The 13598-nt window shown below is 43.6% G+C and overlaps 1 protein-coding gene across 5 annotated transcripts in view; it reads left to right on the forward strand.

Annotated features, from left to right (window-relative positions):
* Nucleotides 1-13598, forward strand: part of SPATA13 (spermatogenesis associated 13) — a 284285-nt gene that overhangs the window by 177032 nt on the left and 93655 nt on the right. The window contains exon 1 of one of the 5 annotated variants that reach the window (XM_036228452.1): nucleotides 5674-9571. The exons of the other annotated variants lie outside the window; for them this stretch is intronic. The gene's annotated coding sequence lies outside the window, so the exon portion shown is untranslated. Of the gene's footprint in view, nucleotides 1-5673; nucleotides 9572-13598 lie in introns of those variants that run through there. 5 annotated transcript variants of the gene reach the window in all.

The raw sequence follows: 13598 nt of genomic DNA on the forward strand, positions 1-13598 counted from the left end.
TCTCATTTTCCAAGGCAATCTAGAAATCTGGATTTTTAAATGAAAATCTCTTCTTAAATATTGAGAATGATTTCAGTTTTTAAAAAACATCCTATGTAACAGGCCAAACAAGGCACGAGTGCTTTGAAATTCAACCCAAAGCCATTGCTTGTCATCTGGGAACATGCCCTTAAAAACTATTTATTGAATTAACTGCAGTTTATCGAGCCGCATGATGATACAGCTGCCATGAGTCGAGATCATTTGACTACTTCCGAGGAAGATGCATGTCTCTTCTTATAGTAAGAGCTTTTTTTACTATATAATTATGACATGATTTGTGTACAGTTATTAATAGGACTGCTCATCACAAGTAGCATAATAAATGAGCTTACCATGTACCGTGCATTGCTAGGGAGGTATGGTTCTCCGTATGAGACAGAGACCCACGGATTGGAGATTAGAACCTTTAAATAATGACCCAAGCTGGCGCATTCTATCTAATGGCTGGCGAGGTTATAATCCAGCAGTTCATACTGTACCATTCTTGCTTGTCATCTTCTATCTAGATAAAGAACGAATTGACACCGCAGAACAACTAGCCTAACTTGTTTTTTTTTTTTAACAGCTTCATTGAAATATAATTGACATCAGGCAGTTCGTCCATTTAAAGTACAAAATTTAGTTGATTTTAGTATATTCATCGTCATGCCAATCATCACCAAGTTTTGGACATTTTCATCAGTCCAAAAAGAAATCCTATGCCCGTTAGCAGTCACCCCCTCATTTCTCTCCAAGCCCCCATCCCTGGGCCATGAGTCATCTACATCCTGTCACTATTGATTTGTGTTCTCTAGACATTTTGTATAAATAGAATCATATAATATATGGCTTTTTGTGTCTGGCTTCTTTCAGCATAACGTCCCAAGGTTCATCAGCAATTCATTTATTTTTACTGCCAATAATACGCCATTGTCTGTGGATACCCCATAGTGTATATTTACTCACCCGTTTATGGACATTTGGGTGTTTATATTTTATGGCTACTCGGAACACTACTGTACGTGGTTTCGTGTGTGGACATGTTTTCATTTCACTCGGCTATATCCCTGCGAGAGGCATGGCTGGATCACGTGATAACTGTGTTTAACCTTTTGAGGAATTGTCACAAGATTTTCTGGCGCGACCGCACCATGTTACATTCCCACCAGCGAGGTGCGAGGCTTCTAATATCTTCATTTCCTCGCCAACGCTGTATTATTTTAAACTATGATAGAATTCACATCAAAAATTTATCATCTTCACCATTTTTTAAGTGTACGGTTCAATAGTATTAAACTCACTCACACTGTTATGCAGCCATCACTACTGCCTGTCCTTATAAGTCTTGCAGAACTGAAACTCTGTGCCCGTCAAACACTAGCCCCATCCTCCCCTACTCCTGCCCCCGGCGGCCGCCTTTTTACATTATGCAGAAATGTTTTTATGGTCGTGACTACTCTAAATGCGTCACATAAACTGAGTCATGCATTATTTGTCTCACTATGACTGGCTTATTTCACTTAGTATAATTTTCTCAAGGTTTATCCATGTTTTATCATATGTCAAATTTCCTTTTTTTTTTTTTTTTTAAGACTGACTAATGTTCCATTGTATGTAAATACCTTGTTTATCCAGTCGTCTCTCAGTGGACACTTGGGTTGCTTCCACTTCTTGGCTGTGGTGGATAATGCCGTCATGAACTTGGGTGTACAATGTCTGTTTGAAATGCTGTTTTCAGTTCTTTTGGGGATACAACTAGAATTGCTGAATAATTTCTCACTTCATCTGTTGGGTCAGAGAAGATACTTTGTATGATAGCTCTCTTTTTAAAAATCAGTCAAGACTTAATTTGTGTACTAACAGATGGTACATCCTAGGAAATGTCTTACATGCACTTGAGAAGAATGTGCATTTCGTTGTTGTTGTTGTTGAATGGAGTGTTTCGTGTATATCTGTTAAATCTAGTTGGTTTGTTGTTTGGTTTAAATCCTCTGCTTTCTGATTTTTCTTCTGTCTGATTGTCCTATTCATTATTGTGATTCTGGCCTTGAAATCTCTATCATTGTAGAATAGTCTATTTCTCCATTTAATTATATTGATTTTTACTTCATATGCTTTGATGGCCTCGTTAAGTGTGTAAATGTTTAGAACTGTTATGTCTTCTTGCTGTATTGAACTTTTATTAATATGTAATTATTATTCCTTGTCCCTTGTAACCTTTTTTGATTTAAAGTCTGATATTAGTATAGACACCCTTGCTCTATTCTGTTATTATTTGCATGGAATACCTTCATCCTTTCATTTTCAACTTGTTTGTGTTTTTGGATCTCGAGTAACTCTCTTGTGGAAAGCATATGGTTGGATTGTGTGTTTTTACCCATTCTGCCAAGCTCTGTTTTTTGATTGGAAGGTTTAATGCATTTACATGTAAAGCGATCACTTATAAAGAGAGACTTTCATGTGTGATGCTGTTTGTGTTCTTTATGCCTCATAGCTTTTTTATCCCGTATTTTCACATTACTGTCTTTTGACCTTAATGGAACTGTTTAAATTCCTTCCTCAGTTTCTGTTGTGTATATTCTGTAGCTGTTTTCTTTGTGGCTACATGGGGATTACATTCAGCATCCTAAAGTCGTAACACTCTAATTTGAATTTGTACCAGTTTAACTTCAATAACATATAGGAACTCTGCGCCTTTACAGGCCTGTTCCCACCCCTTTTGGCTGATGATGTCACAAAATTACATTGTTATACATTGTATGTTCCAAAACATACACTAATAATTCTTTTAAATGCATTAGTCTCTTAAATCATGTAGAAAATGAAAAGCGCAGTCACAAGCCGTTGTTATGCCAATACTAGCTATTGTAACTGCCCGTGTATTTATTTACCTTTAGTGAGATCTTTATTTCTCCAAATGGCTTTGCATTCCTGTCTAGTGTCCTTTCATTTCAGCTTATAGGAGTCTCCCGAGCATTTCTTGCAGGGCAGGTCTCGTGGTCGTGAAATCTCTCAACTTTTGTTTATCTGGCAACATCTCAGTTTCTCCCTCACTTTTGAAGGACAGAGTGGCTGGCTTTGGGATTCTTGGTGGACAGGTGTTTTTGTTTTAGTGCTTCGGACACACTGGCCACTGTCTCCTTGCCTTCAAGGTTTCTGATGAGAAATCTGCTGCTCCTCATATTGAGGGTCCCTCGTATGTCATGATCTGCTTCTCTCTTACTCTTTGATTATAATGTGTCCTGCCATGAGTCTCTTTGCCTTCATCTTCCTTGGTGCTCATTGAGCTTCTTGGATGTTTATCTTAATCGAATTTGGGAAGTATTTAGTTGTTATTTCTTCAAGAATTTTCTTTGCTCTGTTTTCTCTCTTCTTCCGGGACTCCCAGGATGTGTATGTTGGTTCACTTGATGGTGTCCCACAGGTCCCTAAGGCTGTGTTTGCTAATCCTCAATCTTTTTTTCTTTCTGTTCCTCAGACTCTGTAATTACCCCTGTCCTCTCTCCAAGTTATCTGAGTCTTCTGCCTGCTCGAATCTGCCTTTGACGCCCTTTAGTGAATTTTTCCTTTCAGTTAATGTACTTTTCAGCTCCTGTCTTTCTTTTTGGTTTCTTTTTAGATTTTCTATCTCATTATTGATATTTACATTTTATTGACATACTGTTTTTTTTCTCCATATCTTTCTTTCATTCTTTAAGCATTTTAAGACAGTTATTTAGCGTATTTGTCTAGTAGATCAATCGTCAGTTCTTTCTAAAAGCCAGTTTCTATTGATTTTTTTTTCCTTTGAATTGGCCATACTTTTCTGTCTCTTTGTTTGCTTTGTGATTTATCTGTCAAATGGTGGACATTTGAATGTCGTAACATGGCAAGTCTGCAAGTCAGACGCTCCCCGTTCTCCAGGGTTTTCTGTTTTTTATTATTCTTTTGTTTATAGTTTTTGGTTTTGATTGGTGTAGGTGTCTTTGTGCTGAAGATCAACCTGAAGTATAAACTTAATGTCTTCTCAAGTCTTTTCTGAGCTTTTCTCTGGGCGTATGTGGTCACTTTCTCATTTTCCCCATATATGCAGTTGTTTTTGGATGTCCTAGTCGTTAGTGTCTGGCTACCTAAAGGGGAAAGGCAAAAATCAAAGGGGAGGGTGGAAGAGCTCAAGTCCTTTCAACACCCTGGAAGTTACTTCAGCCAGAGCGGATGGGACTTGTAGCGATGGGGGGAGGTATGACAACAATGGCTGCCCGCCCCTTTGTCTGCACCTTTGGTGACTGGAAGCAACAATCAATGATCAGGGCAAATATTTGGAGGACAGAGTCCTTTTTGCCCACCCAGACTTCTGCAGGCTGCTTCAGGAACACCTATACAGTTGTATTCTGTCTGCCACGTGGCTGGAGATGAGCGAAGGGTCGCTGCTACTCTGCTTAGAGCTGAAATGGACTGAAATTAATTGCAGTTTACCGTCCAGTCTTCTTCTGTGATTCGCAGGCCTTCACAACAGTATCCAGAGTTCCAAATAGTTGGCATCAGACAGATTCTGCCAGTACAGTTGTTGTCTAAGTGGGGGGACAGATTCCTGGCTCTTCCTACTCCCCCATCCTCCCAGAAGCCTCTTCCTCGTTTGGTTTTGATTTGCATTTTGTTGGTGTATAATGATGTTGAACATCTTTCTATATGCTTATTGACCATTTGTATATATTTGGAGAAATGTCTGTTCAAGTCCTTTGCCAAGTTTTTAATCGGGTTGTTTGCCATTCTGTTATTGAATCGTAATTGTTCTTTATATGTTCTGAATACTAGATCCTTATCAGTTATACAATTTGCAGATATTTTCTCCCATTCTATAGGTTTTTTAATTTATTTAGTAGTGTTCTTTGAATCGAAGTTTTATATTTTGATGCAATCCAATTCATCTGCTTTTTCTTTTGTTTGTGCTTTAAGTGTTGTATGTAAAAGACCATTGTTCAATCCAAGACCATGAAAAGTTTATTCTAAGAATTTTTTTAGCTTTTGTTCTTAAATTTAGGTCTATACTCTATTGTCACATAAATTTGTGTCTGTGTGAAAGATGCAACTCTATTCTTTTGCATGCTGATATGCATTTATCATAGCACCGTTTGTTGAAAAGATAATTCTTACATTGTTGAATGGGCTTGGCACCCTTGTTGAAAATGGAATTGAATGGATATGAAAGTTTATTTATGGACTCTCAGTTCTGTTTCCATTGATCTCTGTGCATGTCTATCCTTATGCCCTCATTACACTGTATTGATTACTGTAACTTTATAGTAAGTTTTGAAATTGCGAAGTGTAGGTTCTCTAACTTTGTTCCTTTTCAAGGTTGTGTTGGCTATTCAGTGTTCCTTGAATTTTCATGTGAATTTTAGGGTCAGCTTACCAATTTATGCAAATTGGGGTCCTGATAGGAATTGCATTGAATCCGTAGATTAATTTGGAGGATATTGCTCTTAGTGACACTAAGTTCCCAATCTATAAATTCATTTATTTGAGATCTTCTTAAATTTTTTTCAACAATGTTTTGTAGTTTTCATAGTATAAACTTTGCACTTCTTTTGTTAAATTTATTCCTAAGTATTTTATTCTTTCCGATACTCTTATAAATGGAATCGTTTTCTTAATTTCTGTTTTGGATCATTCATTGCAAGTGTATAGAAATGCAATTGATTGATTTTCCATATTTGTCTTTTATCTTGCAAACTTCCTGAAATTGTTTATTAGTCCGATAGTTTTTTAGTGTTATCCGTAGGGCTTTGTGCATGTAAGATCATGCCATCCGCAGATAGAGATAGTTTTACTTCTTCCTTGCCTTCCGCTTTGTTTTATTTTATTTCACTTTCTTGCCTAATTACCCTGGATAGAACTTCTGGTACAGTATCGAATAGAAGTGGTGAATGCAGGCATCTGTTCGGTTCCTGATCGCAGGCAGAAAGCATTGAGCATCACGAAGAGAGTTTAATTTTTCAGATGCCTTTTCCGTATCTTTTGAGGTGATCATTTTGTTTTGTCCTTGATTGATACGGTGTATTACATGAAATGATGTATTTGAATGTTAAACCAACCTTGAATTTCTGGGAAAAATCCCACTTGGTTCCATTTTTATATGTTGGTGGATTTGGTTTGCTAGCGTTTTGTTTAAGATTTTTCATCTATATCCATAAGAGATACTGGTTTGTAGTTTTCTACACCTGTGATACCTTTTCCTGTTTTGTTAACAGATCAATGCTGTCCTTGTAGGATGCATTTGGTAGTGTTCCCTCCTAATTTTTTTGGAAGATTTTGCAAAGAATAAGTATTAATTCTCTGTTTGCTTTAAATTCCTAAAAGGACCAACAGAACCATTCAAAAAGAAAAAAAAAAAAAAGCCCATGCATCCTCCTCTCTCTGCCATCAGTCTAAGTTTTCCATCTTTCAATCAATGCCTGTGGAATTGGATCTCAACTCCTCCGTGAAGCTTCCTCAGGTTTCTCCTGCCCGTGAAGCTGCTCACTCTGTCATTAACGCGAAGTCCCAGTGGCACGCCTGATTATGCACCAGGCTGTTACCACGTCCGGTATTTCGTGCCTTCTCCTTCCGTCCACTGCGCTGACCGTGAACTTCTCGAGGGCAGCGACTGGGTCGTCAACTTCGCACATTGTACTCGAGTACCCAGCACATTGTAGCCAATAAGACTAGAACAGTTTATCCAGTTACATAGATTACAAGGCTCTGAAAAATATCTTTTTTCGAGATTTCATAGTATTTATAAGTATATATATATGTGTGTGTGGGTGTGTGCGTTATGTGTCTGTACATACATTCTCACATGACCGTCTTTGTTATTTTATAGGCCGAAGTGTAGTTAACAGAGAATTTGGGAGGCATTATTCCTGGGTTCCAGTCCTGACTCTTCTATGGAAATACGCCTTGTCCTCAGTCTGTTTTTCACATATAACATGAAAATTAGCGCGAGGATTAGAATAAAATATATAAATAATTTAGTCCATTACTTCGTACCAGTGGGCACTCAATAAATAATGACTATTATAATTGATGGCTTAAGCTCCTTTTAAAGAATAAATTCGATATTAGCCATCTTATAATATTTAAATTTAATAGTTATCTAGAATTAACCGTGTTCTCATATGAAATAACAGATATTTTTGTTCAAAGTCTTAAACTTTGTTTCATGGCTCTAAAGCTGAACTTTTTTCTTATTACATTCTTTGACATAGAGTACTCTTTTTCCTATTCTTTGGAATGTCTTTGGAAGCTGTTATTAAAGACTGTGATTTTTCCTTGACCATAATGCCTTGAAGAAGTGCTTGAAAGCATGGGTCCGAGTCATCCTGGACTCAAGTTCAGGCGTCCACAAGCTGTGCGACTCAGTCCACTTCTCATCTGTCACACAGGGCTGGGTACTTGCTTCAGGCCCTTCTGCAGATCCAGAGAGGTACTCAGTGAGAAGCACTTGCTATGGGACTTGGCACTTAGTGCTGAATGTTAAGTCGTTGTGCTCTCCGTATTCATCACATTCAGCACCCCATAAATGTTTGAGTGAAGAGCTATGCTATTAAGTTGGTTATGGAAAACTCCTCTGTGTTTTTGTTTGGTTGGTTTTTGTTTGTTTTCCTTCTGTAGGAAGGATTCTGCGTTGGGAAGGAGACCTGGCTAGGTGAGATATGCAACGTTATTTCCAGATAGGCTGAGAGTCTTAGCGTTGAGAAGGCTCCTTTTCTACCACCACCCTTAACGTTAAAGATGAAATTAGTGATGCTCCGATGCTCTGATTTTATGGTTATGCATTTATCCTACTTTGAACTATATACCTTAATTTTTAAATACCTTCATTTCTAGTAATTTTGTGGGTTTCTCATAGGGTTAAATATAGAAGCCACGCAGATCTCATCAGTGTTAGAAAACTCACCGTGTTATTCTGCTTCGTTAATGAGGCCCTTGAACAAAGTCTCGTCCATTAAACGAAACCCAATGGCACCCGAAGGAGCTAGTGGAGGTGCCATCACAGCGTTGTTCCCAGCAGAGTAGGTGCTCGTGGCTGAGTGGCACCCGGCGGGCACCGTGATTTGTATTGCTGCATTTGAGATCACAGTGTATGAAGCTTCCAAAGGAAGACATTTACTCGCGTATGGTCCAGGTTCATGGTAACTTGCCAGAAAAGGTAGAGAAAGATTGCTACGTATGTGCGCAACTTCCAAGTAGTTAGGTTAGAGCCTTTTTTTTCCTTCTTTTTTTTTTTTTTTGAGTTATGATGATTTTTAAGACCCTCTCGGGTACTCTCTCTCTCTCTTACAAAGTCTAAATTTTTTCATCTACGTTCGTTTACATGCTGAGGTTATTTTAGCAGAGGGATGAATGTTCCAACTATACAGTCACATAAATCGTAAAGTTTTCTGACGTAAGTTCAATGTCGCAAACACAACTTTCCTTCAGGACAGACGTAATGCTAAACTCTCCCAGTGGAAAGCTGCCATCAACCAAAGCAAGACTGACTGCAGCACTGAAACATCTAACCATCACTCCTCAGACCGAGCACACGGAAAAAAGCATGATGTCCAAAGGCTGGAACTCTTCCTACGTGGGAAGTTTTCACAGAGATCCAAATCAAGACCGGCGACTTTATAATGTTCTCCATCGGGTGACAGTGGCCTTTTCTCTCAGTGCACCTGGGCTCAGAGGAAGCCAGGCGATGACATTTCTGTCTCCACTGGGGTTAGAAGTTTGGAGCGTCCATTCTGATCCTGATTTGGTGCCGTTTGATTTTTAAAAATAATCACGTGAGCTTCCTCTGAAATGGGGCTACCGGGGTTTTTTCATACGTCGACTTCACTTCCTGCACACCCCGCATCGAGCAGACGCTGTTGTTCCCGCTGTGAGTGAACAGCGACGGCAGCTCTGTGGATTTATTCTTTATTTGTGGCATATGTCGACTGCCACGTTGGAATGACTGATGTTGAATAAACAGGTATCTGGTAACAGTGCTTACTGAGAAGGACTTTTTCTGAGAAATCAATGTTACACCCATTTGGATATTGAAATTCCATGGAGACGATTTTTTTTTTTTGGCAAGAATTCTTGGCTCTGCCAGAACCCAAGTAGTCAGATTGATTTTTCTCCTAAAACAGAAAAAACACTCAGCCCAATAGAACCAGCACCTACTGAGTGGATCGGAGGTGGGCCCGGCAATCATGAACCCACGAACCACTTAGTTGCAAGCAAATGGGGGAGAAAGGGTACAAACGAGGCCGCCGACTTGCAAAGTTTACCGCTCTCTGCTCGTTGCCAGTTTTGCTTTTTCCAGAGTGTGTATTTAACTTGTTGATTTTTTTTTCCCCTCTGTGTGTAATAGTTGTTATACATTAACTTGATGCTGGGCGACAGTGTGAACTTACAAATCACGCTGGCGGGTGCTCTGTGCAGGACAAAGTTCAAGGATCTGGTCATTTCACGGTCTGAGCTTCTGCTGAACAACCGGGCCTAAAATAAAATCATGCCTTCCTGTGGGGGGACCGCTTCAGTGGCCTTTTGAAGACTTGGAAAGGTAGGATGGGTCCAGTCTGTTGTTTTTAACCGGAATAGTTCTTTAGTTATCTCAATGATGATCAGAGTTAAAGCAAAAATCCATCATTCGATTATTGGTTTGAGTTTAAGGTTGAATGGCAGAGTCCGTGCTAAGTGACCATGGCTTTACAATTGCGGGATCTGAGTAGATATTTTTGTCATTCCTTGGGAAATAGCGAACGCCTTTCAGGGCACGCTCTGGAGTCAGTCTTTCAGAGTGCGTTCATGTAGCATTGTGTTTGCTTCTCCAGGGCACCTACGCCGTGATTGTATTTATTACTGATTCCAGCGTTTCCCTCCTTTATGTAACTTAATATAAGCCTTTCCTAATAATGGAGACCGGTGCTCCTCACTGTGACATGTGTTTGTGGTGCTGAATGGATGCTAGTTTGTGTCACAAAAGACTGGATGACAAATGCTTCTGTTTATAATAGTTCCTGACACGTGATAGGCCCTCAGTAAAATTTTATTGCTTGCTTTGTGAAAGATTTCTTTTTTTTCCCCCACAGGGGATTTATTTATTGGCCACATTCAGCCATGAGTAGGATTTTAAGGGGGCCTATAATTTAGATTTTCCTGATTCGGGGTTACAATTCATTTTAAAGTTACTCGGAGATTCATAGAGTAAGACATAAACGAAGGTAGAGGATTAAAGGACTGAGATCCAAAAGGGCCCGGTTAAGTTACCACTTTTACCTCTGGAAATCATTCTCCTTTAATTTTAAATCCATAGTAGCCTTCCATAGTTTTGGACGTCATGATTATTGACAGATCAGGATGTATCTAGCCTTTTCTTATGGTCTCATTTCAGAAACTGTAAGCAAACCATTGGTTTTCATATAATAGGCATGGCACTTTAAAGATCATAGGATGTGTAGGATTGAAGGTTTCTAGTTACCTGCATTTAACAAGTTTCTCCAAAGGAAAAGGCACAAATATATATATATATATATATATCTATGGAGAGAGAGAGAGAGAGAGAGAGTGATTGATTGAGAGGTTGAGACTGATTTTAAGGCCATGCAGCGGTGGGGACTGGCGCGTTCAGAGCCTGCAGGTGCTGGGCGGGCTGGAAATTCTGGTGCAGTTGACCTTGCAGTCTTGCCCCCCAGGCTGTCTCGAGCCTCTGAATTCCTTCCTCGTCAGGGGCCTTCGGTCTTTCCTCTGGAGCCCTTGTACGGACTGCACGAGGCCCGCACGCATTCTGGAGGGCGATCTGCTCTGCGTGGTTCTTACTGATCTCATTGCCAAGCACACCCGAAAAATACCTCCACAGCAGCATCTAGACTCGTGTTGGACCCACCCACGGCTGAGCACCGTGGCCTGGGCAGGGTGACACAGAAAATTAGCTGTCGCCACCGCCAAACAGGGAAATGCGGCCGTTCCAGGTGGCCTGTGGGCGTGGGGAAGAAGTCGTCTTTCCCGCACCTGCTCACGTGACGTGCAGTTACGTACAAGGTCAGAGTGGAAAATCAGAGAGTCGGGGAGTAACACGGAAAATCGGGTGTGGCGAGTCGCCACGCCAGCAGTCAGAAATCACCAGCGCGGCCGAGGACAGAGGTTTAGGGCCTGTTGGGGACGTGCAGGGCCTCATGTCCCACGGTCGCGGGGCTGATAAATAGTCTTCAAAGGGGCGCGGGGCACGGAACAGCAGTGACATCTGAGCGAACCTGAGGACGGCGCCCCAAAGTCCCAGAACCGAACACAACGCGCTCAAATTTCAGGTTCTGTGCAAAATGATTTCGGGGTCATCATCAGGGCCGAGATCGTGCCGCTGTGCCGGGCCCGCCCGCCGGAGAGCCGCGACCTTCCCGAACGTCTCAGCCTCGTGTTTCCAGAAGCCGAGGCAGACCACAGCCGCGGGGCGGGCGCGCTGGCCTCCGTGTAGAAAACACAGGCTCGAAAGGGAGGCGCTCCGAGGGCCACCTGACCGAAGCGTGCGACGGAACTCCGGAGGGGGGAAAAGAAATCTATCAAACTGAGAGGGAAAAGGAACGATAGAAAGAAAGCAAGACCGAGAGATGGGCCAGGCAGGGAATCATGGTGCACCTGGCTTTTGCGTATCCATTCTAAGTGGCCGATTTATCAAGAAAGCGATTTCATTCCTGCGGCGTCGCACGCTGGTTCGTTAAAAGCCCCGGAGGGGTCCAGGGAGCCGGGTGTGGGCCTGTGCAAAGGGGGCAGAATCGACAAAGAGCCTTCGGTTCACCGCTTCCCTCCAGGAGGCTGTCCGGCACCCGCCTATGCTCTCCGTTACGACTCTTCGGCAGGAAACTACTTCGTCCGAAGCACTGTCACCTGTGCTGTGACTGGTCACGCCCTTCCGGGCGTTCAGAGCCCATCAGTTCTCCCTCCCTGCAAGGAAAGGGGACAGGCAGAGGCCCAGCCAGCCCTCTCTTGCTGTCGCGGAGTCGCCCCCGCCCCGAGTTCCGCGGGCGTCGTCTCCTGGTGGGTGGCCGGTGCTCTGGGTGGCGCCAGTGCCCTGCGGGTCTCAGCGACCTTTCGCACACGGCCGGGGCCCTGGACCTCCGCCCTCCCCGTCCAGAAGCGTGGCGGGGGTGTGTGGGAAATAGTCCAGACCCCCTCCTCGCCTTGCGTTTATTTCTAACGCCCTGGCATTTGGTGTAGCTGAACAGTGGGCTCTCGGTTGTTACATCGGTGACTTCTTCTTGGTACTTCTCGACCCTCTGCAGCCCTGGCCGTCGTTAATCTCGCCGCCTTGCAACTCCGCTTGGCCACCGAGCGGCCCGTTCTCCCGGGCGGCTTCCGCCCTGCGGTCTCCGTGCCAGCACCCTTCCTCCTGCGGGCACCAAGCGTGGGTGCTCAGGGTGCTGGTGCCCGACACTCCCTTCCTGCTTCACTCCAGCCCTTCCCGCGGCTTCACCTGCCACCTCGTCCCCGCTCACTGCAGGTATCTGTTTCGTTTACACCTGAGTCTCTGGAGTCGAGACCCGAAATTCCGGCTGTTGGAACGTGCTTTATCCGGCATGTTCTGGAACGAAGACACAGTTCTGTCCCTCTCACAGGGACTCCGAGTGCCCTGCTGTGGGTTCCAAACGGTGGGGCTCGTCTGTCCTCCCGTGGGGTGCGCCTGGGGTCAGGGTGGTGGAGAAGCAAAGGGAAGGTTTGGCTGTAGAGGGCATAATGGGGGGCAGTTCTCGAAGATCTCGTAGGGGTCTTCGTCGTGCAGGGGACGGTGCAAACAGGCGGGGAAGCAGGGGGCACTGGCAGAGACACAGGTGCTCTGGGCTGACCCGGGCCGAGAGCGTCTGTGTGGAAATGCTTCCTTATTCTCCCTGCCGTCCTCAGAACGCCCTGGACCGTGCCTTGCCTGTCACGGGAGCTCCTGGAAGTTTTTTAAAAATAGTCGAAAGTACGAGTGGGTTTGAATGACCAGAGCCCTGAAGGCCAGACCGAGGAGACTGGCTTTTCAGCCAGGAAGTGGTAGGAGCCATCGAAGGTTGCTGAGCAGGACGTGGACTGGGGTCGGGGACGCGCTTCAGGGAACGTCATCTGGCATTGGGCTCCGAATGAACTGCGAAGCAGAAACGCAATAACACGTCTTGGCGAAGAAGACTATGACTAGAGGCAGAGGAGGCGGGTGAGGACGTGGGGCGAGATGGACAAGTCCGGCGTTCCCGAGGCTGTGGGCGCGGACCACGGGGAGAACCGACACGATGTCAGCGGACGGTGGTTTGAGGTTTTCTTCGTACTGGGGACTGCCGAGAAGACGACTTGAAGTCCGTTGCGTCTGAGTGAGTGCCCGAGAGGAGGTTGAAAGGATGGCCACCTTTTCTCTCGTGAGGGTGGATTATGAGTCAATTCATGGGAAGTAAACGGTACGACTTTTTAAGTTTCCCCCTCCCCCCCACCCCCAGCCTCTGGCAACCACTGGTCTACCCTCGGTCTCCATAGATTTGTCCGTTTTTGACATTTCATATCAATGGAGTCATATAACATGTGGCCCACCAGGACTGGCTTCTTTCGCTGAGGATAATGTTTTCAAG

This window comes from Rousettus aegyptiacus, unplaced genomic scaffold (genome assembly GCF_014176215.1).
Source record: "Rousettus aegyptiacus isolate mRouAeg1 unplaced genomic scaffold, mRouAeg1.p scaffold_m13_p_11, whole genome shotgun sequence".
In the NCBI taxonomy this organism is placed as follows: domain Eukaryota; kingdom Metazoa; phylum Chordata; class Mammalia; order Chiroptera; family Pteropodidae; genus Rousettus; species Rousettus aegyptiacus.